This window comes from Oncorhynchus clarkii, chromosome 9, assembly GCF_045791955.1.
Source record: "Oncorhynchus clarkii lewisi isolate Uvic-CL-2024 chromosome 9, UVic_Ocla_1.0, whole genome shotgun sequence".
Taxonomy (NCBI): Eukaryota; Metazoa; Chordata; class Actinopteri; order Salmoniformes; family Salmonidae; genus Oncorhynchus; species Oncorhynchus clarkii.
The window spans coordinates 27,184,010-27,210,429 of record NC_092155.1 but is presented as its reverse complement, the minus strand read 5'-3'; the positions used below and the strand labels follow the sequence as shown (position 1 = coordinate 27,210,429).

Here is a 26,420-nt window from a genome sequence, read left to right as displayed (position 1 = left end):
TCTCTTCCTCCACCCTGCATCACTCTCCTTACCCCTCTCTTCTCTTCCTCCACCCTGCATCACTCTCCTTACCCCTCCTCTTCTCTTCCTCCACCCTGCATCACTCTCCTTACCCCTCCTCCTCTCTTCCTCCACCCTGCATCACTCTCCTTACCCCTCCTCTTCTCTTCCTCCACCCTGCATCACTCTCCTTACCCCTCCTCTTCTCTTCCTCCACCCTGCACCACTCTCCTTACCCCTCCTCTTCTCTTCCTCCACCCTGCATCACTCTCCTTACCCCTCCTCCTCTCTTCCTCCACCCTGCATCACTCTCCTTACCCCTCTCTTCTCTTCCTCCACCCTGCATCACTTTCCTTACCCCTCCTCTTCTCTTCCTCCACCCTGCATCACTCTCCTTACCCCTCCTCCTCTCTTCCTCCACCCTGCATCACTCTCCTTACCCCTCCTCTTCTCTTCCTCCACCCTGCATCACTTTCCTTACCCCTCCTCTTCTCTTCCTCCACCCTGCATCACTCTCCTTACCCCTCCTCTTCTCTTCCTCCACTCTGCATCACTTTCCTTACCCCTCCTCTTCTCTTCCTCCACCCTGCATCACTCTCCTTACCCCTCCTCTTCTCTTCCTCCACCCTGCATCACTCTCCTTACCCCTCCTCCTTTCTTCCTCCACCCTGCATCACTCTCCTTACCCCTCCTCTTCTCTTCCTCCACCCTGCATCACTCTCCTTACCCCTCTCTTCTCTTCCTCCACCCTGCATCACTTTCCTTACCCCTCCTCTTCTCTTCCTCCACCCTGCATCACTCTCCTTACCCCTCCTCCTCTCTTCCTCCACCCTGCATCACTCTCCTTACCCCTCCTCTTCTCTTCCTCCACCCTGCATCACTTTTCTTACCCCTCGTCTTCTCTTCCTCCACCCTGCATCACTCTCCTTACCCCTCCTCTTCTCTTCCTCCACTCTGCATCACTTTCCTTACCCCTCCTCTTCTCTTCCTCCACCCTGCATCACTCTCCTTACCCCTCCTCTTCTCTTCCTCCACCCTGCATCACTTTTCTTACCCCTCCTCTTCTCTTCTTCCACCCTGCATCACTCTCCTTACCCCTCCTCTTCTCTTCCTCCACTCTGCATCACTTTCCTTACCCCTCCTCTTCTCTTCCTCCACCCTGCATCACTCTCCTTACCCCTCCTCTTCTCTTCCTCCACTCTGCATCACTCTCCTTACCCCTTCTCCTCCCACTCAGTATTGGTTAATACTTTTTTCGTCCTCTTTTTACCTATACCTCTTATCTACTCACTCTCTACCCATCTCTCTCTTTTTTTGTCCTCTCTCTCTCTTTCTACCCATATCTCCTTCTTTTTCCTGCTGGTCCAGCCCTGAGCTGAAGGATGAGTCCGTAAATCACAATCATCTCCTTCCCTCATTTGCTTTCTCCTTTTAATTGATCTCCTCCGCCATCCTGCGTTCTCTCCAAGTGCTCCCTCTCTGTCCGTGGGAACCACAAGACACTGTCTTCTCCAGTTTTTCCCGGAGACTAGCGCTCATTAAGTTAATGTGATTCCAGTGCTCTCTCTCTCTCTCTCTCTCTCTCTCTCTCTCTCTCTCTCTCTCTCTCTCTCTCTCTCTCATCCAACTAGTTGGGCATCGTTACAAATAACACACACGTCTGATTCTATTTCCCCATTAATCAAGATGCTGAGTTGAAGAAGGGATGGATGGATAGAGGGATGGAGGAGTCTGAGAACATTGTCATGGCTTGGCTCAGTCTTTGTGACGAAAGTGCTTATTTAATAACAAATTCTTCAATGCTTCCCACGGAGGAGATACAGAGGATGTGTACAGCGAAGGACGGTGCCCGACACAATCCTAATGAACAGGCAATCCTGAGAAGCGTTTCACTGAATGGAGAAGATTCTGTCTTTCCTTTCCTTCACGGTCCCTGAATTGATATGTATTCAGTTGTGGTACTTATCAGTGACCAGGAATGACAGTGAACTAAATCATCAAAAAAAGGGGTCTTTAAAGGTTTCTCCTATGGGGAAGGCTGAAGAACCCTTTTAGGTTCTAGATATCACCTTTTTAGGATGGCTCACAATTGCTATCAAGTGACATAAGACGGGAACCATCCAGGCTATAGCGGTGTGTGATATTTTCCTAGCCTCTGGTCCTCTGGCATTTCAAATGATTTGTTAATTAAAGCTGTGCAGGGGTAATGATTGACCTTTAGCTCAATTTGTTTCTAGTCCTACGGGCTGAACATTGGCAACGTCGCTCCTTGTTTCCCTCTCCTGGTGGCTAGCCGAGCGAGGAGAGGACCGGCCCCTCTGGGATTCAACCCAGCCTGAATTATACACAGTCCCAACCCTGTTGTCGCTTGTACACGCTCACCCACTCACACACACCTGTCCATTCTCATTAGGATACATTGCATGCCTACACACACAGATTAATGCACACACACATACCTGCCATAATGTTTTCTGACCCTAAACCCACTAAGCAAATATCACCAAGCTACGTTTTAAATGTGTGTTGGTGTGAGGAAGTCAGAGTGTGTGTGTGGTAATAACCTTGAGTGGTCCTCGAGGCGGGTGGACCACCGGCAGAGACAGTGGCACAGTGGTTGGAAAAAGGCCTCTAACGATTGTTGATCGCCAATGTACAGGTGATTAAACCTGCTCGGAAACAAATGGCAAAGAGACTCCCAGAGCTTGTAGTCTGGCATGTAATTTCCCCTTCTCCCTCTCTCTCTCTCTCGCTCTCGCTCTCTTTCTTTCTCGCTCTCTCGCTCTCTTTCTTTCTTTCTCTCATTCTCTCTCTTTCTTTCTTTCTTTCTTTCTTTCTTTCTTTCTTTCTCTCTCTCTCAAGCCCAGCCAGACGACAGAAGCCACAATTGAGACAGATGAGCACCCAGTTAAAGTGGCAGAGAGGGGAGCAAGAGGCTAAGAAATGCAGACACACAGAGCAAAGAGAGGGAGGGAGAGGGAGTGACAGAGGGAGAGATGGTCTCCACAGGAAGGACAGACTATTGGCAGAAGAGCAGAGGGGGAGAGATGGAGGAGAGAAATCCTCTCCACAGGAAGGACAAACTATTGAAAGAGAGGATCTTGATGGGATATGAGTGGGAGGGAGACTGCTGTGCACAGAATGCTCTAGCAAGAGACCTAAAACCACAAAAGTTGAAAGCGGAATTAAAACATTTCGGACATATGAAATGGGGCAAATGGGGAGCCGGAGGGGGGGGGGTTTCTGAGATGGGCAGCGACATGGGCAGAGATTGACTGGCGCAGTGACTGATGAGGCCGATGGAGGTCCCGCCAGGAGATGAGGGGCATGATGGGAGGACACATCAGATGGAATGCTGAGCTGAAAGGTCAAGGGTCTGTCAACCATGATGAAAGGGGCGAGAAGTAGAGCCGGTCTGAGTCTGGGTGTGTGATCAGAAAAATGAAAGTTACTTTGATCTACCCCGGGTAGAGTTTTATCTCCAGGCAACCCAAAGCATAGCAGATGGCTGTCAAGAGTATGTACATACATTCATAACCAGAAGAGACAGACAGGAGTCCATCGAGTTATGCTGTCGATGCTGTCTTCCACCATCTAAGAGATTTTGCCGTCCGGTATTAACTCGAGCGTGGTTGAGGTGGATGTCTTTTGATGATGTATGGGACATGTCAGGAGGGACGGAGTTGAGTGCAAAAAAACAAAAATATATAGACTATACATAATAGATGGGTTTGTGGTCACTAATGCATCGCGCCAGTTGGAACCTGTCCGGTAGAATTGGCCTGCTGTTTCATTACATTAGAGCAGTGTTTCTGGTACCTCCTGTCAAAGTCGACGTAAACACAGTGATTTCAGGAGGCCTTAATGTGGTTCAACGGTTTCGGTATTCACGAAGAGGCATGCCCGTTTCATCCATTTTATTACAGATTTTTTACTATCCGTATAGTCCTGAAATCAATGCATAGCATTTGCAATTCAGAAGTAGGCGTCCGTTGACTATGTGGAGGTAAAGTAGCATGGTTAGCTCATAGTTACAGCATTGCAATTAGCTGTGTAGAGAGAGAGAGAGAGAGAGAGAGAGAGAGAGAGAGAGAGAGAGATGATGATATATCTAGAACCTAAAAGGGTTCTTCAGCCTTCCCCATAGGAGAACCCTTAAAAATCCTTCTTTCACCGGTCTTCTCCCCTTCATTGAAGTGGATATAAAAAGTGACACCAATAAGGGATCATAGATTTTACCTAGGTTCACCTGGTCACTCTGTCATGAAATTGTTTTGTATACTCAGTGTATGGGATCGTACACAAATGTAAGCAAGGTTTGAAATTATTATGTTTTAGTCAAATATTATATCTTCTCGCGGACAATTTGCAGTCTACAAATTATTTGTAATTATATTCCGGCCCTCTGATGATCCGCTCAAGAAAAATTGTTTGCGGCTGAATCTCGTTGATGAGCCCTAAATTAGAGACATGCTCTAGAGCCCTCAAACTCAACCCTGGACCTGGAAGCCCGTTCCACTGCGTTTTTTCATTGTTCCCCTCTATTCAGAGACTGATTTAGACCTGGGACACCAGGTGGGTGCAATTAATTTTCAGGTAGAACAGAAAACCAGCAGGCCTCATAGGGTCAGAGTTGAATAACCCTGCTCTAGATCACCATTTAAAAACATTGGAAAATAAACTAGATATCTGTCACGGTCGTCCTCCTCTTCCTCTGAAGAGGAGAGGCGAGAAGGATCGGAGGACCAAAATGCGGCGTGATATGTGTTCATCATGAATTTTAATAAAGAAAACACTGAACACTGAAACACTATACAAAACCAGTAAACAAAATAACAACCGTGAAGCTAATGCGAGCTGCGCTGAAACAAGCCATCAACATAAACAATCACCCACAAACAAACAGTGCAACCCAGGCTACCTAAGTATGATTCTCAATCAGAGACAACTAATGACACCTGCCTCTGATTGAGAACCAAAATAGTCAGAAACATAGAAATACCCAAATCATAGAAAAACAAACAGACTGCCCAACCCAACTCACGCCCTGACCATACTAAATAATGACAAAACAAAGGAAATAAAGGTCAGAACGTGACAGTACCCCCCCCCCCCCCCCCCAAAGGTGCGGACTCCGGCCGCAAAACCTTAACCTATAGGGGAGGGTCTGGGTGGGCGTCTGTCCGCGGTGGCGGCTCTGGCGCGGGACGCGGACCCCACTTCACCAATGTCTTAGTCCGCCTTATTGTCCGCCTCCGTGGCTTTCTAACCATGGCCACCCTTCTCAATGACCCCACTCTAACAAAGTCTTAGTCCCTTTGCCTCGCGTCCTTAGATAGGCGACCCTCGCCGCCGACCTTGGCCTAGTAGTCCTCACCAAGGGCCCCACTGGACTGAGGGGCAGCTCGGGACTGCGGGGTAGCTCGGGACTGAGGGGTAGCTCGGCACTGAGGGGTAGCTCGGCACTGAGGGGTAGCTCGGCACTGAGGGGTAGCTCGGCACTGAGGGGTAGCTCGGCACTGAGGGGTAGCTCGGCACTGAGGGGTAGCTCAGCACTGAGGGGTAGCTCAGCACTGAGAGGAAGCTCAGCACTGAGAGGAAGCTCAGGCAGGTTAATGGAACTGGCAGATCCAGGCTGACTGGTGGTTCTGGCAGATCCTGGCTGACTGGCAGTTTTGGCAGATCCTGGCTGACTGGCAGTTTTGGCAGATCCTGGCTGACTGGCAGTTCTGGCAGATCCTGGCTGACTGGCGGATCCTGGCTGAATGGCGGATCCTGGCTGACTGGCGGATCCTGGCTGACTGGCGGATCTGGAAGATCCTGGCTGACTGGCAGCTCTGGCTGCTCCATGCTGACTGGCAGCTCTGGCTGCTCCATGCTGACTGGCAGCTCCATGCTGACTGGCTGCTCTGGCTGCTCCATGCTGACTGGCTGCTCTGGCTGCTCCATGCTGACTGGCTGCTCCATGCTGACTGGTGACTCTGGCTGCTCCATGCTGACTGGCGGCTCTGGCTGCTCCATGCTGACTGGCGGCTCTGGCTGCTCCATGCTGACTGGCGGCTCTGGCTGCTCCATGCTGACTGGCGGCTCTGGCGGCTCCATGCTGACTGGCAGCTCTGGCGGCTCCTTGCAGACTGCCAGCTCTGGCGGCTACTTGCAGACTGGCAGCTCTGGCGGCTCCTTGCAGACTGGCAGCTCTGGCAGCTCCTTGCAGACTGGCAGCTCTGGCGGCATCCTGGAGACTGGCAGCTCTGGCGGCATCCTGCAGACTGGCAGCTCTGGCGGCATCCTGCAGACTGGCAGCTCTGGCAGCTCCTTGCAGACTGGCAGCTCCTTGTAGACTGGCAGCTCCTTGTAGACTGGCAGCTCCTTGTAGACTGGCAGCTCCTTGCAGACTGGCAGCTCCTTGCAGACTGGCAGCGCTGAACAGGCGGGAGACTCCGGCAGCGCTGTAGAGGCGGAAGGCTCTAGCAGCGCTAAACAGGCGGGAGACTCCGGCAGCGCTGGAGAGAAGGAAGGCTCTGACTGCGCTGAACAGGCGGGAGATTCCGGCAGCGCTGTATAGGAGGAAGAGTCTGACTGCGCTGAACAGGCGGGAGACTCCGGCAGTGCTGTAGAGGAGGAAGGCTCTGGCAGCGCTAGATAGGCGGGAGACTCCGGCAGCGCTGGAGAGGAGGAAGGCTCTGGCAGCGCTGGACAGGCGAGGCGCACTGTAGGCCTGATGCGTGGTGCTGGCACTGGTGGTACTGGGCCGAGAACACGCACAGGAAACCTGGTGCGGGGAGCTGCCACCGGAGGGCTGATGCGTGGAGGTGGTACTGGATAGACCGGACCGTGTAGGCACACTGGAGCTCTTGAGCACCGAGCCTGCCCAGCCTTACCTGGTTGAATGCTCCCGGTCGCCCTGCCAGTGCGGCGAGGTGGAATAGCCCCCACTGGGCTATGCAGACGAACCGGAGACACCGAGCGCAAGGCTGGTGCCATGTAAGCCGGCCCAAGGAGACGCACTGGAGACCAGATGCGTAGAGCCGGCTTCATGGCACTTGGCTCGATGCTCACTCTAGCCCGGCCGATACGTGGAGCTGGAATATACCGCACCGGGCTATGCACCCGCACTGGAGACACCGTGCGCACCACAGCATAACACGGTGCCTGCCCGGTCTCTCTAGCCCCCTGGTAAGCACAGGAAGTTTGCGCAGGTCTCCTACCTGGCGTAGCCATACTCCCTGTGAGCCCCCCCCCCCCCCCAATACATTTTTGGGGCTGACTCTCGGGCTTCCATCCGCGTCGCCTTGCTGCCTCCTCATACCAGCGCCTCTCCGCTTTCGCCGCCTCCAGTTCCTCTTTGGGGCGACGATATTCTCCAGGCTGTGCCCAGGGTCCTTTACCGTCCAACTCATCCTCCCATGTCCAGTCCTCCATGCGCTGCTCCTGCTGACGCTGCCTGTCACCACGCCGCTTGGTCCTGTTGTGGTGGGTGATTCTGTACGGTCGTCCTCCTCTTCAACTGAAGAGGAGAGGTGAGAAGGATCGGAGGACCAAAATGCGGCGTGATATGTGTTCATCATGAATATTAATAAAGAAAACACTGAACACTGAAACACTATACAAAACCAGTAAACAAAATAACAACCGTGAAGCTAATGCGAGCTGCGCTGAAACAAGCCATCAACATAAACAATCACCCACAAACAAACAGTGCAACCCAGGCTACCTAAGTATGATTCTCAATCAGAGACAACTAATGACACCTGCCTCTGATTGAGAACCAAAATAGGCCGAAACATAGAAATACCCAAATCATAGAAAAACAAACATAGACTGCCCACCTCAACTCACGCCCTGGCCATACTAAATAATGACAAAACAAAGGAAATAAAGGTCAGAACGTGACAATATCGCTATCTCACCCCGGCACATGTATAGAAGACACCTGCCAGATAGTATCCTATTCTCCTCTTCTCATTAGAGCCCCATGTTCATGTTCCAACACATAAAGACTCCATCTCTGGCATTACAACACAAAATGGCCGCCTATGTCGAGCTAGATTGTCTATTCATTCACACGTTGCTTGTAAATTAAATTCATGGATTTCCCACCTCAGCTCGTCTCTCAATTATCTAATGTACAATAACATGGGGGATGTTTTATGAGCTCTACCTAACAAACTGACAGAGAGTGGGAACCCCCAGGTTGATTGATTGATAGCTATCGTTAGTGTAGCATCACTGATGGATAGACCCAATGGCCTTGGGAGGAAGGGAGGGAGATTGAGACTTGCTGTTGGGAGGAAGGGAGGGAGATTGAGACTTGCTGTTGGGAGGAAGGGATGGAGATTGAGACTTATTGTTGGGAGGAAGGGAGGGAGATTGAGACTAATTGTTGGGAGGAAGGGAGGGAGATTGAGACTTGCTGTTTAGGGGAAGGGAGGGAGATTGTGACTTGCTGTTGGGAGGAAGGGAGGGAGATTGAGACTTGCTGTTGGGAGGAAGGGAGGGAGATTGAGACTTGCTGTTTAGGAGAAGGGAGGGAGATTGAGACTTATTGTTGGGAGGAAGGGAGGGAGATTGAGACTTGCTGTTTAGGGGAAGGGAGGGAGATTGAGACTTGCTGTTGGGAGGAAGGGAGGGAGATTGAGACTTGCTGTTGGGAGGAAGGGAGAGAGATTGAGACTTGCTGTTGGGAAGAAGGGAGGGAGATTGAGACTTGCTGTTGGGAGGAAGGGAGGGAGATTGAGACTTGCTGTTGGGAGGGAGATTGAGACTTGCTGTTGGGAGGGAGATTGAGACTTGCTGTGCTGAAAGCCACATTGGGAGACTAGTGCGGTACAGATTGGCATCTGAAATTAATGTACAGGATTTTTCGCTCGTCTGTCGAGAATTGTGAATATATATCAGGGAAAGAAAGGACTTTATGACATAGATTTGATGGGTTAGAACCAAATGGGTATATTTTAAACTTGTCAATACCAAGCATGGGTAAAGCATAGTATCCAAATTGGTTAAAAAAGTAACACTTTGTAACCTTGTTACCAAGCGTGGGGTACTACTGTATGTATAGGATGGAAATATCTAGGTATATCAGTATATATTTGGGTTTCCGTTTTATTCCGGTGTCATTCTTTCACACTCCCTGTCTATTTTTATCTGTAATGATACATTTTTTAGGTGGTGTTTGTCATTAGTCTCTCACAGTGAGAGAGGAAGAGAGAGGGGAGAGGGAGAGTGGGCTGTTTCCGCCATTAAGGCCACCTGCGTCTCTGTGTGAGTTCCTATTGGTTTCCATGGCCATGTTGTCTCCTCTATTGCAGCATCACAGAGAATCCACCATACCGGCCAATTTAACTTCATCACCTCATTTCCGATAACCTTATTTCATCTCTCTCTCTCTCAGCACTGTGACCTACATGATCAGTAAAGCGGTGCGGATGTTTGGTTTCTCTCTCTTTTCTCCCTCATTTTCGCCCTTTGTTCCTTGGCAATATCATTCACACATTGTGTTTTTCTACCACACTTATTTGAGGTCACACCTCTGATGAGATGCCAACCGTGTGGTTAGATGGTACACAGTAGGTGGTTTGGCTTAGCTTGCCAACAGCCAGCTAGTGTAGAAATAATCCCACGTCAGTGGTGCAGCGAGCCTGGTCTCTTTGAGCTGTCGTCTTGATCCCACAATGCACTGGAGCATTGAGTCGCTTCCTGGTGCAGTAGAGGGTTCTGGGTTTTGTGAAGTGTGACTGGATGGAGGGATGGCGGGCCGTCTGGGTGCTCCTATGGGTGATGGCAGCCTCTGTCCTAAACGCTTGGCTGGGCTAAACAGCAATCTACAGGAACACAGGGGGCTCGACTGGAGAGGAGTAGGGATAGGCGTATGACACTGTGTGGTCAAAGCCTCACTCACACGGCCATGTTGCCTTGTTGCAGGGATGAGGGGTGGAACCTCTGCATTGCTTGTGTAGAAACACACAATTGTTTAAACACCGAGAGGCACACACACTTAGGTAGATGCAAACAAAATACGTTCTCCAGTGTAAACAGTGCACACACACACACACACACACTTGTATGTGACAGTCGAGAGCATACAGCTGCAAGGGTAGTACCTGCCCTAGGTTTACCTCTCTCTCAATCATTGTGACAGTCCCCTCTCTCTCTCTCTCTCTCTCTCGCTCCTTCTGTTTTTCTTTCTCACGCCTCTCAACAAAAAAAGGAAAACTCTGAACAGCCACAAATAACCCCGGCTTCTGAGAGAATGCGTTCGTAAACCACAGCGAGGTGTCACCATGACCATCGGTGTTTCTATGTTAAGCTAATTTCCTCATGCTAATTTCCTATGTCTGAGGTGGCTCATCATTTGATAACTCTGTTTCAAACCTAAAAGAGGTTACTCGTTTGTTAATTAACATTACACAGAAAACACCATTTGTAGGGAGGGCATTGTTCATGTGGATGCTCGGAGCGAAACATTATTGTCATTGATTTCAAATGTTGCCAAGGCTAACAGCCATATATTTTGTCAGATAACAAAGCGGTGTATTCTTTTACCTCAATAAACTCCAGAAATCTCAGCCTCGGTCGACTACTCTAATACTAGCCTAAAGTGATCACTCAGTCAGCAGTGCACTGCCCAGCAGTGTGCTCCCTTTTCAAGAGTCTAAATCAGGACTGAGACGTAAATAAAGCTGGCATCCTTAATGGTGAAACGACCACGTCCATTTGCAGGAGTACAACAGCAAAGAAGTTATTGCGAACAACAAACACAGTTCTTTTCCCCCTCTCAGACATCATTGCACGTGTGATAAAAGAGCCCAACATGTACTGACATTTATTTATTTTTACATGCTGCGTGACGGTGATGGCGTGTGCGTTCAGTGGCGTTGGTTGCCCCTATCTTTTAAGAGCATAATATGTGGTATCATTACTACCCTCCACTTCCCCCACCGAGCACCCTGCTCTCCTTCCTCTCCCTGCCCACTCCAGGTGCCTCCTGTCTGGGTAGTTTCAGATGACGACTGGGGCTTTAGCCAGGCAATCCTCTTAGCTTCAAGAGGAGTGTCTCTTTAAAGGCTCCGGTTCACAGTAGGGGGGGGGGGGGGGGGGGGGGGGGGGGGCGGGCTCACAACCCACTCACTGCACTGTCAGAGGGCTGTGGTTTTAGATGCGGTCAGGGAAATGGAGGGTAGGGTAGCTTTCTGTGGGACTCTGATCCCCTGTCACTTTACCGTCATTATGTACACTGAGTGGACAAAGCATTAGGAACACCTGCTCTTTCCATGACATAGACTGACCAGGTGAATCCAGGGAAAGCTATGATCTCTTATTGACGGCACTCGTTAAAACCGCTTCAGTCAGTGTCGGTGACGGGGAGGAGACCGGTGAAACAAGGATTTTTAAGCCTTGAGACAATTGAGACATGGATTGTTTATATGTGCCATTCAGAGGGTGAATGGGCGTTTTAACTGCCTTTGAACGGGGTACGGTAGTAGAGTCTAGGCCTCGATGAATTGAGGCTGTTCTGATGGCAAAAGGAAGGTGTCCGCAGTGTTTGGTACACTCAGTGTATTTAATATAAACTTGGTGGTTCGAGCCCTGAATGCTGATTGTGTACCACGGGTATGACAAAAACTATGTTTTTTACTGCTCTAATTAAGTTGGTTTCCAGTTTATAATAGCAATAAGGCACCGCAGGGGTTTGTGATAGATGGCCAATATACCACGGCTAGGGGCTGTATCCTGTATTGCTTTGTGCATAAGAACAGCCCTTAGCCGTGGTATATTGGCCATGTACCACAGCCCCTCTGGCCTTATTGCTTAAATGTAGGTGTGTGCTGTCTCGTGTGTAAGCTGTATGAGTGGAGGTAGGCTGCAGCTTACGCAAGTCCAAATGTCGATGTCCCAGGAGAAAGTGATAGTATAAGAGGACGTGAAAGGACTCAAGTGTTAGCCTCCACAGCTCACTCCATCACTCCTCTGCAGCCTGCCAGAGCTTCGCCCCTTTCAATATGGCAGCCATGACTGCAGTATCCCTACAGTTTCTACTGTCTAACCCTGTTTCACCAACTGGACTTTTCTCTACTGCGCTCATTCACCTAGTTATCAGAGTTATCACTCGAATCAAATTTTATTTGTCACATGCTTTGCCATCAACAGGTGTAGACTAACAGCAAAACGCTTACTTATGGGCCCTTTCCAACAATGCAGAGAGAAAAAAATAGAAATAATAGAAAAATAGAAAATAATAATAACACCAGGAATAATTACACAATGAGTAATGGTAACTTCGCTATATACACGGGATAACAGTACCGAGTCGATGTGCAGGGGTACGAGGTAACTGGAGTAAATACACTATATATAGAAAGTATGTGCACATCCCTTCAAATGAGTGAATTCGGCTATTTCAGCCACAACCGTTGCTGACAGGTGTATAAAAACGAGCACACAGCCATGCAATCTCCATAGACAAACATTGGCAGCAAAATAGCCTTACTGAAGAGCTCAGAGACTTTCAACATGGCACTGTCATAGGATGCCACCTTTCCACCAAGTTAGTTTGTCAAATTTCTGCCCTGCTAGAGCTGCCCTGGTCAACTGCAAGTGCTGTTATTGTGAAGTGGAAACCTCTAGGAGCAACAACGGCCCAGATGCGAAGTGGTAGGCCACAAGCTCACAGAACTGGACTGTCAAGTGTGGAGCACGTGGGGCATAAAAATCGTCTGACCTGCGTTGCAACACTCACTACCGAGTTCCAAACTGCTTCTGGAAGCAACGTCACCACAGTAACTTTTAGTTGAGGGCTTCATGAAATGGGTTTCCATGTCCGAGCAGCCGCACACATGCCTGAGATCACCATGCACAATGCCAAGCGTCGGCTGGAGTGGTGTAAAGCTCGCCTCCAGTGGAAACACATTCTCTGGAGTGGTGATTGACGTTTCACCATCTGGCAGTCCGACGGACAAATCTGGGTTTGGCGGATGCCAGGAGATCGCTACCTGCCTAGCTGCATAATGACAACTGTAAAGTTTGGTGGAGGACAAATAATGCTCCGGAGCAGTTTTTCATGGTTCAGGCTCCTTAGTTCCAGTGAAGGGAAATCTTAATGCTACAGCATACAATGACGTTCTAGACGATTCTGTACTTTTGACTTTGTGGCAACAGTTTGGGAAAGGCCCTTTCCTGTTCCAGCATGACTATGCACCTGTGCACAAAGCGAAGTCAATACAGAAGTGGTTTGTCGAGATCGGTGTGAAATAACTAGACTGGCCTACACAGAGCCCTGACCACAACTCCATCGAACACCTTTGGGATGAATTGGAACGCAGACTGTGAGGCAGGCCAAATCGCTCTTGTGGCTGAATGGAAGCAAGTCCCCACAGCAATGTTCCAACATCTAGTGGAAAGCTTCCCGAAAGAGTGGAGGCTGTTATAGCAGCAAAGGTGTGACCAACTCCATATTAATGCCCATGATTTTGGAATGAGATCTCATATAGTTTAAGTACAGTCCATTTGGAAAGTATTCAGACACCTTGATTTTTTTACACATTTGGTTACGTTACAGTCTTATTCTAAAATAGATTAAATGACATCTACACACAATACCCCATAATGATGAAGTGAAAACAGGTTTTTGGAAATTTTTGCAAATGTATTAAAAATAAATAACAGGTCTAGGGCATTGCAGTGCTTAGCTGTGCCACCAGAGACTCTGGGTTTGCGCCCAGGCTCTGTCGCAGCCTGCCGCGACCGGGATGTCTAGCGTCGTCCGGGTTAGGGAGGGTTTGCCTGGGGTGTCCTTGTGCATCGTGCACCAGCGACTCCTGTGCAGTGCCCGCTAACCAGGTCGCCAGGTGCACTGTGTTTCCTCCGACACATTGGTGCGTCTGGCTTCCGGGTTGGATGCGCGCTGTGTTAAGAAGCAGTGCGGCTTGGTTGGGTTGTGTTTCGGAGGACGCATGGCTTTCGACCTTCGTCTCTCCCGAGCCCATACGGGAGTTGTAGCGATGAGACAAGATAGTAACTACTAACAATTGGATACCACGAAATTTGGGAGAAAAGGGGGTAAAATGCAAAAATATATATATATTATTTTAATTAATTAATTAAAAAACAGAAATACCTTATTTACAGTTGAAGTCAGAAGTTTGCATGCACCTTAGCCAAATACATTTAAACTCAGTTTTTCACAATTCCTGACATTTAATCCTAGTAAAAAATTCCCCTAAAGGATCACCACTATATTTTAAGAATGTGACATATCAGAATAATAGTAGAGAGAATTATTTATTTCAGCTTTAATTTCTTTCATCACATTCCCATTGTGTAAGAAGTTTACATACACTCAGTTAGTATTTGGTAGCATTGCCTTTAAATTGTTTAACTTGGCTCAAACGTTTCAGGTAGCCTTCCACAAGCTTCCCACAATAAATTGGGTGAATTTTGGCCCATTCCTCCTGACAGAGCTGGTGTAACTGAGTCAGGTTTGTAGGCCTCCTTGTTCGCACACACTCTTTAAGTTCTGCCCACAAATCTTCTATGCGATTCAGGTCAGGGCTTTGTGATGGCCACTCCAATACCTTGACTTTTTTATCCTTAAGCCATTTTGCCACAACATTGGAAGTATGCTTGGGGTCATTGTCCATGTGGAAGACCCATTTCCGACTAAGCTTTAACTTCCTGACTGATGTCTTGAAATGTTGCTTCAATATATCCACATAATTTTCCTCCCTCATGATGCCATCTGTTTTGTGAAGTGCACCAGTCCCTCCTGCAGCAAAGCACCCCCACAACATGAGGCTGCCACCCCCGTGCTTCACAGTTGGGATGGTGTTCTTCGGCTTGCAAGCCTCCCCCTTTTTCCTCCAAACATAATGATGGTCATTATGGCCAAACAGTTCTATTTTTGTTTCATCAGACCAGAGGACATTTCTCCAAAAAGTGTGATCTTTGTCCCCATGTGCAGTTTCAAACCATAGTCTGGCTTTTTTATGGCAGTTTTGGAGCAGTGTCTTCTTCCTTGCGGCGCGGCCTTTCAGGTTAGGTCGATATAGGACTCGTTTTACTGTGGATATAGGTACTTTTGTATCTGTTTCCTCCAGCATCTTCACAAGGCCTGTTGTTCTGTGATTGATTTGCACTTTTCGCAACAAAGTACATTCATCTCTAGGAAACAGAACACTGCTCCTACCTGAGTGGTATGACGGCTGTGTGGTCCCATGGTGTTTATACTTGCGTACTATTGTTTGTACAGATGAACATGGTACCCTTCAGGCGTTTGGAAATTGCTCCCAAGGATAAACCAGACTTGTAGAGGTCTACAATTTTTCTTCTTAGATCTTGGTTTCTTTTGATTTTCCACTGATGTCAAGCAAAGAGGCACTGGGTTTAAAGGTAGGCCTTGAAATACATCCACAGGTACACCTCCAATTGACTCAAATTATGTCAATTAGCCTATCAGAAGCTTCTAAAGCCATTATATCATTTTCTGGAATTTTCCAAGCTGTTTAAAGGTGCAGTCAACTTAGTGTATGTAAACTTCTGACCCACTAAAATTGTGATACAGTGAATTATAAGTGAAATAATCTGTCTGTAAACAATTTTTGGAATAATTACTTGTGTCATGCACACAGTAGATGTCCTAACCGACTTGCAAAACTATAGTTTGTTGACAGGAAATTTGTGGAGTGGTTGAAAAATGTGTTTTAATGACTCCAACCTAAGTGTACGTAAACTTCCGACTTCAACTGTAAGTTCCCACAGTTGACAGTGCATGTCAGAGCAAAAACCAAGCCATGAGGTCGAAGGAATTGTCCGTAGATCTCCAAGACAGGATTGTGTCAGGGCACAGATCTTGGGGAAGGGTACCAAAAAATGTCTGCTGCATTGAAGGTCCTCAAGAACACAGTGGCCTCCATCATTCTTAAATGTAAGAAGTTTGGAACCACCAAGCCTCTCCCTAGAGCTGGCTGCCTGGCCAAACTGAGCAATCGGGGGAGAAGGACCTTGGTGAGAGTGGTGACCAAGAACCCAGAGTTACCATGTGGAGATGGGTGAACCTTCCAGAAGCACAAACATCTCTGCAGCACTCCACCAATCAGACCTTTATGGTAGAGTGGCCAGACGGAAGACACTCCTCAGTCCGATGACAGCCCGCTTGTAGTTTGCCAAAATGCACTTAAAGCACTCTCAGACCATGAGAAACAATATTCTCTGGTCTGATGAAATCAAAATTGTACTCTTGCGTCACGTCTGGAGGAAATCTGGCACCATCCCTACGGTGAAGCATGGTGGTGGCCGCATCAGGCTGTGGGGATGTTTTTCAGTAGCAGGAACTGGGAGACCAGTCTGGATCGAGCGAAAGATGAACGGACCAAAATACAGAGAGATCCTTGATGAAAGACCTGCTCCAGAGCGCTCAGGACCTCAGACTGGGGTGAAGGTTCACCTTCCAACAGGACAACGACCCTAGGCACACAGCCAAAACAACGCAATAGTTTTAGACAATATAGACAACCTGTTGGTTCCAGACTTGGTCCAGACAACGTTCGTTTCAGTGAGTCAGCAGCTGGTAATGGCAGCGATGTTGAATGGTCATGGCTCGGTGAAAGCTCAAGTATGGGATATGAGTGTGTGAAGGTCTTGATTGGATATGAGGGTTTACTGGCCAATCCCATGATTGCATTACTTCCCAGGGATTTAGGAAGAGGATGGATTGCTTTCATAGGTTTTGGGCTTTGTGGTCTTATCTGTTGGAAGAAAAGCTGGGACGGCACACAGTGCTCTCGCTATCTTTTGCGCACACACACACACACACACACACACACACACACACACACACACATACACACACACACACACACACACACACACACACACACAAAACATGTTGGATGTAAACCCACATTCTATACACACATAGGTTGTACACACACACACACACACAAACATGTTGGATGTAAACCCACATTCTATACACACATAGGTTGTACACACACACACACACACACACACACAAAAGCTCTCTCACAGTCCTTTGGAGACTGTTTAGCTCTTTATCATAGTCAACCTGTATGTATATTATTTCTGATTTGGGTATGTAGACGTGAGCTCTGGCTAACCGTCGACCCAGCACCCTGTAGATCACAACCACATCCACCACAGATGGACAGGCAGAAGAGAGGAGCAGATTGAGAGACTTTTGGGGAGAATAGCGTTGACCGCGGGGTTTTTCTTTCCATTTGGACCCAGGATCACTCACTCTGGTCAGGGAGACAGAGGCAGACGAAGGGTGTGTTACTGGGGGAGCGTCTGTACATGTGGAACAAAAAAGAGAGGGGGCAGAGAAATGAAGAGAGAGCAGGAGGGAGGGAGATGTGGAGCTAGATGGACGGGGGGAAGTTGGAGAGGTGTAGAGGGAGCGAGAGAGCAAGCACTAATGTGCCTCTTAGCTCCGTGAGGCACTGCATGGATTTCACTTGTCTGCGCCCCTTGCATTAGGGCTGCATATTTCATCATTGTTATCACTATTTTATTGTGTCCTCTCCCTCTCTACCTCACATGCAAACATGGCTCAAGGCCACAACCACCAGCTGCTTCCAAGAGTTTAGGAAAGAACTATCAATACTACCTTTGTATTCCTTTATTCTTCCCTCCATCCAACTATATAGTGTTTCTGCTGCAGGCATTTAGCTGTGGCTCTGCGCCCAAAATATATGGAACATTAAAACACATTTCTGCCGAGGCGCACTTTGAAGATGCTGGAAGAGTCCACATTTACTTTTCCTCTGCAAGCAAAACGAGTTATGAATATAAAAGTCAGACAAGTAATATAATAGTTTATCTATTTAGGCTACCTAGTCAGATATAGGCTGCAAAAATAGACTACAGTTATTTAGTAGGCTTCTCCAAACTTTTGCCAGGCGCACCGATTTACACTTTATATGGCCTGAGTAAGGTCGAATGAACGAAAGACTGAATGAATGTAATAATAACTCATAATTAACTGCATGGTTAAAAACGCCCTGCGTGCACTGTGCAGGCTGTGTATCCATCTACCACGTTGTTGTCCTTCCAAACTGGGGATTTATTAACTCACGAAGCACCTGTGTCCAATGGTGTTGGAGCCTAATCCCCTATCATAATCTAGCATTTTATTTATCCGGTTAGGCCTATGTTAGCCATTTTCGCGTGAGCTAGGCGATACAGGGAAAATAAATTTGGCAATGTGTCGTATTATCGCGTGGGGGAAGGGGACATAAACTCTGCGCGTGGACAAATTACAACGTTTTAGCACCACACAAATCATATAACTCTCCATGCTTGCGTGGGTGGTAGAGTAATGTCTGCCTCGCCTCTTATCGGAATGGAATTCACAACACACTGCCACACAACAAGCTTCTGATTTGTTTTTAAGTGTATTATCTTGATTGAAAATGTTTCCGATGCGCAATGTAATTGTTCTGAACCGTGAGATGACCCGCGGGTTGAAAGAATGTTTTAATTCCACCCGCCAGATCATTTTTTGGCGGCTCACCAACAGGGAACAGTGGGTTAGAGGTCTTCTCGGGACCTATTTATTTATTCATTCCAGTTTTTCATTCCTTACACGCCCACACCCGCTGGCTTTCTGTCCTACTCTCATCCGCTACCGCATGAACTGGTCCCAAATCGAGCCGCAGTCTCGCAATGTTATTACGTAGCTCACTTGCCAGCAATGGTCCAATATATTTTTCGCCCTATAGGCTAAATCAAAATCCGCTAAAATGACCTAAGAAATGTGTTCAATTACCAGAGATTCTCACTTGGACCATTATAATTAGGCTGTCAGTATTACTGCGCTAGATCAGCCAATTGACTAGACGTAGTTTGAAGAGAGCTGAGTTGGATTGACTTGGAACTTTCTCTTTCTCTCCTGTTAGGAGTTGGACGATTTTAAGGAGACAACTCTGGGTAATCAATATTTATTTGTAGGCAATGTAGTAAACTATAGCCCAATCGTATTTAAAGATAACTGCCTCGGGTTTCTCTGCCTGTTAAGAAGACGATTTGCAGGCAGAGACAAATAATTGGGTAATCAATATTTGTCGAAATTGAAAAGGGCCAACGCACGTTCACCATGGTAGCCTATGCACACATTGCACAATTTCCATTTCAACGTTTGTTTTTGATTGCGCCTCGACACACGTTGGTTTGAGTAATCTCCACTTCTTTCCATTATCAATATGTATTTACAGACACTGATCATCATATTAAAATAAATGTCCTTGAAAAGATAACTGCCACGTGATTCTCTGCCCAGTTTAGGCAGCCTACTCCATACTTTACTGAGACCACACTAGGCGCACTTGATCTTGCACGTCAACTGGGAGAGGAGAGGGAGCAGTGAATTCTGACAGTGTAGGAACAAAATGTGCTTTTAATACAATAAGTAGGCTAACGCATACAAAGCAGAAATATGGCAGTTTCTAGATAATCTGCTGGAAAAACAACAAATATTTCCATCCCAGACCTGACAGAGATCAGTGCAGCCCCTCTACCATTGAGATCAATGCAGCCCCTCTACCATTGAGATCAATGCAGCCCCTCTACCATTGAGATCAGTGCAGCCCCTCTACCATTGAGATCAATGCAGCCCCTCTACCATTGAGATCAATGCAGCCCCTCTACCATTGAGATCAATGCAGCCCCTCTACCATTGAGATCAGTGCAGCCCCTCTACCATTGAGATCAGTGCAGCCCCTCTACCATTGAGATCAGTGCAGCCCCTCTACCATTGAGATCAATGCAGCCCCTCTACCATTGAGATCAATGCAGCCCCTCTACCATTGAGATCAATGCAGCGCCTCTACCATTGAGATCAATGCAGCCCCTCTACCATTGAGATCAGTGCAGCCCCTCTACCATTGAGATCAATGCAGCCCCTCTACCATTGAGATCAGTGCAGCCCCTCTACCATTGAGATCAATGCAGCCCCTCTACCATTGAGATCAGTGCAGCTCCTCTACCATTGAGATCAATGCAGCCCCTCTACCAATGAGATCAGTGCAGCCCCTCTGCCATTGAGATCAGTGCAGCCCGTCTACCATTGAGATAAATGCAGCCCCTCTACCATTGAGATCAGTGCAGCTCCTCTACCATTGAGATCAAAGCAACTATGTTGCATCAGTTGCATGGGTATTAATGCTAATGGCTAATAGCATACCTGATCAAATGGACCATACCTAAGCTATATGCATGGTCAAATATGTTACAATTATGTTAACAAAAAGTTTTACCAAAATGTTATTTGGCTAATTTCAGGAGGTACAAATTCTATTTTAGATGGTGTCAACATAATAGAGTAGAATGGCCTTTAAAAAATTCACCAGAACTGAACTCAGTCCTTCCCCAGTCCCGAATCCCCAAAACGGTCCCTCCCCTTCAACACCCCCCTCCCTCCACCTCCTCTCTGCAATCTTTACCTCCATCTTTCAACCCACCACAGTTCTCCTCAGTTACCGTATACTATGTCACAGCAGAGAGAGAGAGAAACAGATGAGGGTTCACCATGTTTTATGATGCGCTTAGAAGACACATCACGTGACTTTATTCTGACCTCTGTGAGAGCACCGATTCATTTATTATGAACGCATGTTACGTGAAAGCTGGGTGTGTTCTTCAAAAGTGTCCCCCGAGTTGATTACGAATTGATGTTACATGTGGGCAGTGGACGGAGGAGTTAACATGCTAACGCACGTTGACAGAGGCTCTATTTGGGTGAGGCGTTGGAAGGGGGCAGGGGGACTAGTTTGACAGTGTGGGATCTGTGGTGGTGTGTCTGTCCTTGCTGATTAGGCTGTTGATGTCTCCTAACTCAGCCTCCAGTCTCTCACTGGCCTTTTATGATTGATAATTTATGGTCCATCGCAGGATGCAACATCTGGCCCAAACTACAGCGGACGGAAACCCACATTTTAGTTAGACGGGATATGTAGCTTGTGTATGTCGTTTGCGAGGAAAACAGGCTCCAATTTTTAATTAACTTGGCAAGTCAGGTAAGAACACATTTTTATTTACAATGACGGCCTAGGAACAGTGGTTAAACTGCCTTGTTCAGGGGCAGAACAACTTTCGGTTACTGGCCCAACGCTCTAACCACTAGGCTACCCCCCCCCCCCCCCACGCCCCACACACACCACAAATACACACTCCATCACCCCACTTCCAATGTAAAAAAAATAAAAAGATTAACAGATTTATCTAGATTTACACACACATCACACACTCCTCCACCAAGTACATTGGACTGTGTGTGTGTTAAACACCATTAATATATGATGTTGATCATGATCTCAGCCATGTCTCCAGTTAAACTCCATCCCTATCCATCTCCTTACCATGTGAATGAGATGAAGTCGGTTTGTGTGTGTCGGCGCGTGTGTGTGTGTTTGTGTGTGCACAACAACACTGACTGAGTACTGCATAGCTGGGAGGCCATTCATTTCGGAGCTGTGCTCAACACACTCGCACACTGCTGTAGGACAGACGGAGACATGCATATTTATGAGTTTGATTGGTGATTCAGAAGGAAGAGAATAAAGCGAAGAAAGAGAGAGGAATGGAGGGAGAGGGAGGAGACGTAGCGGCTGAGGAAATGTGGGGTGGGGGGGGGGGGGGGGTCGGAGAGAAAAGGGATGGGCTGCGGAGTGACAGAGACCGAAAGGGACTGAGATGGAGAGAGAGAATACAGGTAGAGAGAGTGTGTCAAGGGAGGCTGGTGAGGAGAGAGTAGTAGAGGGAAGGGTTGAATGTCGAAGAGCAAGGTAGTGATGGAGGGAGCGTGAGATGGAGAGAGAGACGGGAAAGACAGGCTAAGATAAAAACAATCGAACTTCATGTCACCATGATCAAAAGGCTGTAAATAATCCCACCTAGCCCTCAGGTACCATTCCTCCTCAATCTCCAGCCAATCTACCCAGCAGCCATTGCGGAAAATCACTAGCTTTATCCCATAATATCCTTTAACAATCTCATCACCACGGAAACACTCTTCTCTCTTCACGACAACTCACACGCTAACACACAACAACAAGAAACACTTCAGGAAGAAATGAGAAAAAATATGTTTTCTGATAAAGAATTTACCGGTGCGAGATTCAAAAGGGGAAATGGGGCATTCGAACGAGCTGTCAAAATAAAAAGAAAGATCCATTGTGAGAAAGCAAGCTCAACGGTTTAACGTCGGTGGCAGGTTATGTCGCATATTGGAAGTTTTTAATGAGGAAATAGTACTGTGGTATAGGAACTGGGAATGCCCTCTGGGATGGGGCATGCTTTTTAGGGCCTTCTGAGGCGGGCCTGTGATAAATATTGAGGGCACGTAGCCACAGCTGGGTATAAATAAACATGAAGAGTAAAGCTTCAGTAAAGCTTGCCAGGCGTCTCTCTGCCACTGGAAACGTGACAAAGAAGCTCTGAGTGTTGTGGAACAAAGATAACATCAACCCCACTCTGTCGTCGCACGTTCTCTCCTTCTAACTCGCCCTTTGTTTCTTTCTCTCACTCCTTTCCTTTCTCTCTCCCTCCTGCCTTGCTCTCTCCCCCCTCTCTTTCTCTCTTGCGGTCTCTGCTTTCTTTCTCCCTCCTTCCATTCCACCATTTCAACGTTCTGTCTTTCACTGTCTCACCTCTCCTTCCCCCCTCTCTGCAGGCCCGTTTCCGAGATCATTCAAGATATTTCATGTTATTCCAGCTGTCTTGTTTTCCCTTTACCCACAACCTTTCTCATTTTGCTATTGTCCTCCTTGTTCTCGGTCTTCCTTCTTTCTCTTTCTGTGTTTGTTTCTTCCTCATCCCTCTCTCTCTCCACCTCTTTCTCTGTTCTCACCCTATGGGGGGGTTTCACTGTGCGGTGTGTGTGTGTGTGTGTGTGTGTGTGTTTAAGACATAATCACTGCTGACACCGTCAGCCCCTTTTCCGCCTTGTGTGAATGCTAGGGTGTAGTCAGCCTAGCGGTTTGGTCTTCTTAGCTCACAGGAGAGCGCTTCTCTTCTCTCTGTGTTTCCCTATTAGCCTGTCTCCTCGCCTGTTCGTGTACTGCTCAGGCTGCCGGAGCGTCGAGGGGAGGCGGGAGGGAGTGATTGGCGCCTTGGTTAAAAGGAAGAAAGACAGTCTCCAAAGAAGCGAGAGAGATGGGGAGGGAGGGGGATACAAACATGGGAGAGTGACCAGGGTGAATTGATGTAAGAGGGTGAGATAGAAAAGTGCAAAATGCGAAAGTGCGTTTAATGCATCAGAGAAAACGAGACTAAAAGCTCACAGAGATGACGTCGGAAACTCATCCTCCATTATAGGTGACCCGCGCTGACGCCGTCGCAGCTCGGCGCTCTCTGCTCCATTTCTCCGACTCAGTGTTCAGCCAGGCAGGTCTGCCAACTCCCTGCCCTGTTCCTGCCGTCCAGCTCTGCTCTGTCCTGACTCCAAATAGCCCTTAGTTCCAATGCCCCACGACCTGCATGTTGCTCTGTGATAGCACAACCCGCATGGAACCCTCACACGTGTCACGGGAGGGGGAAGATCAAGAGGAGGAAGATGAGCAGGAGAATGAGGAAGGATAATCAAGTCACAGGGGCGTGCTGTTTGCCCACATGATCAGGTGATCTGGCCCTGAAGGGTGCTGAGAGGCCCTTGTAGCAGTCTGATGGCTCCTGTTCAGTGTTGGCAGCTCATGGCCGGGGCCTCAGCTGTGCGTCTGTGGCCCTAGATTGGGTTTGGATGGTGTGTGTGACTGGGGATGGTGGTCGGGGCCAGTGTTTTGGCGCCACTGTGTGAAAAGGCTCTTAGAGTTCGCTTTGCTGTGTGGACTTAACAAGGACCGTTCTACCTTATGTGCCTTCCGTAGGAGCACTTTGGCAGCTATGCGGTTGCAACTGTTTACTGTATTCAATGGTATTTGACCTAGGATTGCTCTATAGCAGCTGTTTAAATATCCAGTAGTTTTAGACTTCATAGAAATAATCATTCTTATTCCATGCTAGGAAAGATAAGGAGCACTAAGGGACAGCTACATAAACAGTGTATTGTGTTTTCCCGGGAGGTGAAAACATACTGTAGTAGCTTATTAGAGGCTGGGCCCTTTCCCTTCACTCACACATAGTTAACCAGGGAGCCTGTTAGCGTACAGCCAGGAGGTCTCAAAAAGCTGCCTCTCGCTGCATCCTCAAATCAATGTAATAAGATGGCAGGTGTGACACCTTCAATATACCACAGAGTTTGTCGGCTGGAAATTAAGTAAATGTTTTGTAGGCTCGGTGTAAACTCCTAATGAGGTACAGGCAGCGAGAGATCAATGTAGCATCTTGTCACGCCCCTCTGCCCTCATCTCTTAGTTCCTCTCTTCGATTTCTCCCCTCCTCCTCCAGTTTCTCTCCCATGCTTCCCCCTTTCCTCCTCCTTCCCTCCGTCGAGTTCCCTCCTCGAGTCGAGTCATCTCCCCCTCCCAGCTCCTTTCCATCTTTCTCTCTCTCACTCTCTCTCTCTCTCTCTCTCTCTCTCTCTCTCTCTCTCTCTCTCTCTCTCTCTCTCTCTCTTCAGCCAATCCCTGCTTCTCAATTTCCACCTTTCATGTTCTCTCTCTCTCTCTTCAGCCAATCCCTGCTTCTCAATCTCCACATTTCATGTTCTCTCTCTCTCTCTCTCTCTCTCTCTCTCTCTTCAGCCAATCCCTGCTTCTCAATTTCCACCTTTCATGTTCTCTCTCTCTCTCTTCAGCCAATCCCTGCTTCTCAATTTCCACCTTTCATGTTCTCTCTCTCTCTCTTCAGCCAATCCCTGATTCTCAATCTCCGCCTTTCATGTTCTCTCTCTCTCCCCTCTCCACGCTCCCTCTGTTGTCTGCTTGTACTGGATGGGGGGGAGCTGAGACGGAAGGAGCTGGAAGAAGGAGTAATGTGAACAGAATACTGCAGTTGAATCCTGCTACGTCATCACTATGGTTATATGAGTGTGGGTGTTTCTGTAGGTGTGTACAATGAGTATACAAAACATTAGGAACACCTTCCTGATATTGAGTTGCACCCCCTATTGTTGATACACACCAGAAACTGTTGAGCATGGAAAAACCCAGCTGCGTTGCAGTTCTCGACACACTCAAACCGGTGCGCCTGGCACCTACTACCGTATCCCGTTCAAGGCAATTCAATATTTTGTCTTGCCCATTCGCTTTCTGAAAGTACACGATCCATGTCTCAATTTCTCTGTCTCTTTCTCTCTCCCTCTCTCTCTCCTCTCTCTCTATAGAGAACCAGACAGAAGTGCTACAGGGCCATTAAATCACCGCTCTTGTGCCTGCGAGAAGCATCTAAACAATGGCCCCGTAGAAATGTCTGAAATGGTGCTGTGAGATCACTGTTACCAGTGTAGTTCCAAGGACGATAGCATTAAACCGTAGCAATAGAAGTTACTGCATAGCACCATACTGTTATTTATATCATTCCACACACTGCCACAGTGTCTCGCTATAGATACCAGCGGGACTATATAAATTACGTTTCTTATTTCCACAAAGGCATATTGGTATTTTGCCTAAATAGTTTCTACATTGAAATATCCCCACCAGTATTTCTCCTTGGATGTCACAATGCTTGGCAGAGTGAGGCCTCGATCACACCGGTAGTGCCATTGCGCAAAATGGCACCGCAGCATCATCTGGATGGGTGTGCGACAAACGACGCGCACGTTAGATAAATCCAAAGTACCGCACCACACCAAACCCCACTGCAACTGCCTCTGAAAGGCAAATGCAGCGTCCCATTGGAGAATCATTTACTTGTGGTGTACCAAAACGTGTGTGATCGAGGCGATTATAACGGACATTGTAATCACCGCACCCGTATGTTACAGTAGCCTACATTCTATTGACATCCAGTTCTGAGCCCCTCCCCTCGCTCACCAGCTAATGCAGTCACCCAACTTGGACACAGTCAATTTGATGAATTCAGTGGCCTCGCCACTCGCTCTGTAAGTCACACATGCCACGATGATGGAGAGAGAGAGCCCGTAATAAACGCTCAGCGCTGTACTTATCTTGGGCCAAGGCAAAAAGCACATATTAGTTTAGAGGGAATTAAATACAAATAGCTCTCCTCTCCTCTCTAACTCCTTTCCCTAGGTTTTATCACACTCATTTTTTTCATGGTATTGGGTCTGAAAGACAGTGGGAACCCCTGAAGTCAGAATACAGTGTCTGGGGAAAAACCCACGCACGCACGAACAAACGCACAAACTCTCCCGTAACACACAAACACTCAAAGACCTAAAGATGTGTCATGCTTCGTGTTTACTGACAGCTCACAGCTATAGGAGGCACAAAGCGTGTCCTCCCATTTTGTTGAGACAGTTCCCTCTGGTACCTCCTGTATTTGCTAATAGCTGCCCATTGTGAATA

General features: G+C 47.8%; 1 protein-coding gene across 1 annotated transcript in view; it reads left to right on the top strand.

Moving 5' to 3' along the window:
- LOC139416164 (neurexin-2-like) overlaps positions 1-26,420 on the top strand; it is a 968,379-nt gene that overhangs the window by 686,608 nt on the left and 255,351 nt on the right. The gene's annotated exons all lie outside the window — the stretch shown is intronic.